This window comes from Anarhichas minor, unplaced genomic scaffold (genome assembly GCF_050575085.1).
Source record: "Anarhichas minor isolate MPS153535 unplaced genomic scaffold, ASM5057508v1 ptg000131l, whole genome shotgun sequence".
In the NCBI taxonomy this organism is placed as follows: Eukaryota; Metazoa; Chordata; class Actinopteri; order Perciformes; family Anarhichadidae; genus Anarhichas; species Anarhichas minor.
In genome coordinates this window covers 167,501-172,500 of record NW_027466577.1, presented here as the reverse complement: position 1 = coordinate 172,500, position 5,000 = coordinate 167,501, and positions in this window count along the sequence as shown.

Sequence of the window (5,000 nt, the reverse complement as noted above, 5' to 3'; positions counted from 1 at the left end):
AAGGCTGGTGCCCAGCCAGCCAGAGCTAAAGGTGGGAGAGGCACGAGCCAGTGCCAGGCTGAAGGAGCAAGTCCAGACCAAGCCGGGCAAGGCCCGAGTGGGGAGACTGGTTGCGAGGAAACCGAAGGCGGTGCTATTGGAAGACGCAGAGGTAGAGCTGCGAAAGAGGGCTGAGGAAAAGGCGGCGATGGGGTCTTCCCTGGACAGCTTTGTTCCTCAAGACATTGGGAACTGCGGCTCCCCGCTGCTATTAAGTGACCCCTCGGACTCAGACATGGACATCGAGAAGGGCCAAAGGGTGAGGAAAAGGGATGGAGAGATTATAAAAGGGTCTGATAATCGGAATAAAGCACTGAAAAAATAACACCATGTTTTGTTTTGCTATGCTTTATGTGCCTTTACTGACAGCCCTCATGGCCTTTGACTCTCAGTCTTTTCTTTCTTTTAATGCCAATGGCTTAAAAGACCCAGGTAAAATGAGAGCAGTGTTTGATAGGAACAAACATGTGGACATAATTTGTCTTCAAGAAACTGGGTGGGACCTAAAGGCTGTCAGCCATGCTCAAAAACTGTGGAAAGGGGTGATTTACTCCCAGGAGGGTATTGGGCGAGCACGAGGGGTCGCAGTACTAATTAGCAGAAAACTTAGTACTAGTAGTAAATGTGTATATAGAGCTAGCAATGGCAAGTGTGTGATAGTGGATATATTAATAAATAGTGATATAATTAGACTGATTAATATACATGCGCCCAGTATTGAGGAGGATCGCAGAAACTTCTTCGGAAGTCTGAACAAGTGGATAAATAATAATACTATTATTCTAGGGGACTATAATATCACGCTTAGTAGTAGTGACAATTATAATGATAAATTTAGGTGTGACACGAGTAGAACTGCACTTAAAGATATCATGATAGAAAAAAACTTAATGGATGTATGGAGGGTAATTAACCCTAGGACAAGGGGTTATTCTAGAAGACAGGTTGTCCTGGGCAAGTTAAAACAAACCCGAATAGACCTGGGCCTGGTGGCTTCGGGTCTAGTTAAACGGGTTACTGACATGAAGTATGTGTTTAATGCATGGAGCGATCACGCGTACGTGGATTTAAAATTTGGTGACAGCACGGCTAAAAAAGGCAAGGGCACATGGTGCTATAATAACAGTTTGTTGGAGGACACAGCGTATAAGAATAAAGTAAAGAAATTACTAACCCAAAGTGCATATGACATGCCATATGTAGATAATAAAATAGAATACTGGGAGGAAATTAAATTAAGAATAAAGAAAATAAGCATTAGTTATAGTAAGAATAAAAAATGGGAAGAGAAAAGAGAGGAGAGCATGTTAAATGATTTATTAAACAAGGAATTAGAGAAGATGGAGCTAGATACAAATTATAATAGTGAAAACTATGAATTATATAGGAATAAACTGACGGATATTGAGACCAAACGTTGCAAGGGCGCCGCGGTCAGGAGTAGGTCGCAGTTCCTGCTTGAAGGGGAAAAAAGCACGGGTTTTTTTCTGGGGCTGGAGAGGATAAAACAAGAGAAGCAATATATAAATCAACTGGTGAGCAGCGAGGACCTAGTATGCACTGAAAGCAAGGACCTTTTAAAAATAGTAAAAGACTACTATAGTGAGCTGTATAAAGGGCAAGGGCCTCTAAAGGAGCACATAGTAAAAATGACGAATCAGATAGGAACCCAAATAAGTGAAAATGATAAAAATTATTGTGACTTGCCTATCTCTAGGCAGGAGATAGAGGCAGTCATAAAAAGCCTTAAACACAATAAGAGCCCAGGTTCTGATGGCCTTACTGCCGAGGTGTATAACGAGTTTTCTGTTTTACTCTCTCCCATTTTGTTACATGTTTTTGATGAGATGGCGAGGCAAAATATCATGCCTGACAAGATATCGGAAGGGATTATCACATTAATATACAAGCAGAAAGGTACAAAAGATAGGCTGGAATATTACAGACCCATAAGCCTGTTAAATACAGATTACAAAATCATAGCAAAGGTGTTGGCTAATAGGATGAGAGAGGTAATTAAAACTATTGTCATTGACACTCAGACCTATAGCATTCCGGATAGGGATATAAGTGATAATATAATTGCAATAAAAAACCTAGTAGATAGTATGAATAGAGAGGGGGGGTGTTTATTAGGGATAGACTTAGAGAAAGCATTTGACAGGGTGGAACATGAGTTTATGTGGGAGGTATTAAATAAATATGGGTTTGGTGAAAAATACATAAATTGGGTGAAATTATTATACAAAAAGGCTAGAAGCCGCGTTAAGGTCAACGGTTTCTTGACTGATCCTGTGGAGCTGCAGAGGTCCATTAGGCAGGGTTGCCCCCTGTCTGCCATGCTATACAGCCTTGTGGCGGAGCCGTTGGCTTTAAGCATAATTAATGACAATGAAATAGCTGGGATTAAAACCGAGAGAGGGAATATGGTCAAAGTTATTCAATACGCGGATGATATAAATATCTTTTTAAATAACAGTACACATATAGAGAGGGTCATGGTGCATATAAATGACTATGAGATGGCCTCTGGGGCAAAAGTAAACAATTCTAAATCAGAAATAATGGTTTTCAAGGAGGCAGGGTTTGACACAAACAAATGGGGTTTTAAAGTAACTGACGAGGAGAGGAAAATCTTAGGAGTCTATGTAGGGAAAGATGGGGCTAAAGCTAGGGATAGAAACTGGAAGGAAATGATTAAAAAAACTCAAAACATATGTAATCTGTGGAAAGCGCGAGGGCTGAATATCAGAGGAAAGGTAATTGTATCTAATGCTCTAGTTTTGTCCAAAATTAACCATATTCTCGGGTCCTGTGAGCTGCCGGATTGGGCGCTAAATTCACTGAACAGTGTGATCTCCTCGTTTTTGTGGAAGGGGAGGGGAAATATGATTGCTCGCAGGACATTAATAGCTAAAAAAAGGGAGGGGGGTTTAGATCTGATTGACATTAGTGCCAAAAGAGATGCACTTAGGGTCAAATTAATAGGGCGTTTTCTGGATCACTCGAGGCTGCATCCTTGGAAAGATACCTTGGCGGGCTTCCTGGCAGAGTATGGTGAGAGGAGCAGTTACAATTTGTACGCTTTCTCTCCCAGAAATGTTACAGGGGGGTTGCCGGGGTTCTATCGCGAGGTGCTGGAGGCTTGGGACAAGTTTCTGCCCCACCTCAGACCTGACTTTGAATTTAAAGAGCAAGTGATGAAATTACCTTTCCTCAACTCGCCTTTCTTCTCCCATAAGGGCAGGCCCCTCATTTCCAAGGCTCTCCGCGAGGCGGGTTTGTCTACGCTGGGGGGAGTCTGTGGGGGGAGGTGGGGTTTAACTTTCGATAAAACCAAAACATTGATAGCACTGAGAAGGGCGGGAGGGCCTTTTAAGGGAAAGCAAATTACTGAACTGGGGATGAGTGTAAATGACTGTGTGGACGAGAATTGGAGGGCTCTGAAGCAATGTAGTAATCAAGTGCAGGGTGATGCTGTGAGCTTCTTCCTGTGTCAGGGTGAGAGGAATGTGCCAGTCACGCAAATAAAAACTAAAGTGATCTATGATACTCTAATTCAGAAGCTTACTAAAAAACCTGCGTCAGAGCCACACTGGGCTGCTTTGTTCCCTAACAAAGACATAAAATCAATTTGGAGTAACCTGCTTGTTCCTTCCATTCCTCATGCAGTTTTTGATACTGACTTTAAGCTTAGGCACAGGAGGTACTATACCAGTATCGTCCTGCATCAGCTCCACAAACTCAAGTTCCAAAGGTCATGTGCGGTCTGTGGGGTAGAGGATGAGGATTTTGACCATCTCATTTTTAAATGCTCCGCTCTAACTGATATACGGAATTATGTGCGCCAGCTTTTGGGTACGTATTGTGGTGCTAAGGTGCAAGAACTGAGTGAGTGGGACTGGGTTTGGCTTTTCGGCCTACCCAAGCAGGGTAAAGGGGGGACGGTGGTTCAGATGAACACACTTCTTGCTCTTGCCAGGCATGCAGTAGTCCTAAGGAGAAATTATGCTGTGTTTGAGCAAAAGCAAGTAAATGCAAAAGCACTATTTAAGAATCTTTTAAGAGCTCACCTGGGACTGCTGCATGTCTGTAGAGAAGAGTGGTTCTCTGAAATGTTTTTAAACAGAACGTCCCTGTGTAAGGTCGAGGAGGATGGGAGGCTCTGCTTCCTGTTCTGAGTTATCCTAATAGGAGGCCTAAGATAGTTTTGCTTGAGCCGCTATCAAAGAGCAGGTTATCTCTTTTAGGTTTTTTTTTTTTTCGTTTGTGTATTTTGTTTGTATATTTGGTTGCTTATTTATTTGTTTGGCCTTGATGTCTATGTCTGAGGTGGAGTTTTGGGATTGTAATAATTTCTTTTTAGGGTTAGTCTCATGGATAAGGTTTTTTTTTGCCTTTGGGCTGCTTGGCTGGTTTCTCTTGCGGGTTGTTTTATTTTGCTTCGTTTTGCCTGTTTTGCTTAATATGGGTTTTTGTTGCTTGATGTATGCTCGTGAAGTGGCTAATCTAGCTGAGGATATATTTTGATATTACTTCCTGTTTATTGTAAATATATATATATATATATATTATTGATACAAAGAAAATTGTAAAAATTAACTTGTGACATTTTTGATAATAAAAGATAACAAAAAAAAATTCGCGCCCAATCTGGTCCGATCTCGGAAGCTAAGCAGAGTCGGGCCTGGTTAGTACTTGGATGGGAGACCGCCTGGGAATACCGGGTGCTGTAAGTTTTTTCACTTCTCTCTCCAAAAGGCAGAGGACACTGCTGCTTTTTCACTTGAGAAATATGAGAAAAAGGCAAGATTGAAGAAGAGATGCATACAAAGATGTGGGTCACGGTAAAAAGGGAAAAGAGAATCAATCAATATATCAATATTTTCTTATTTTTGGAATGTTAATTAATGAACTGGTTTAGGTTCGTTAACGTTTTAAAATTGACCTACTGTTGTAGG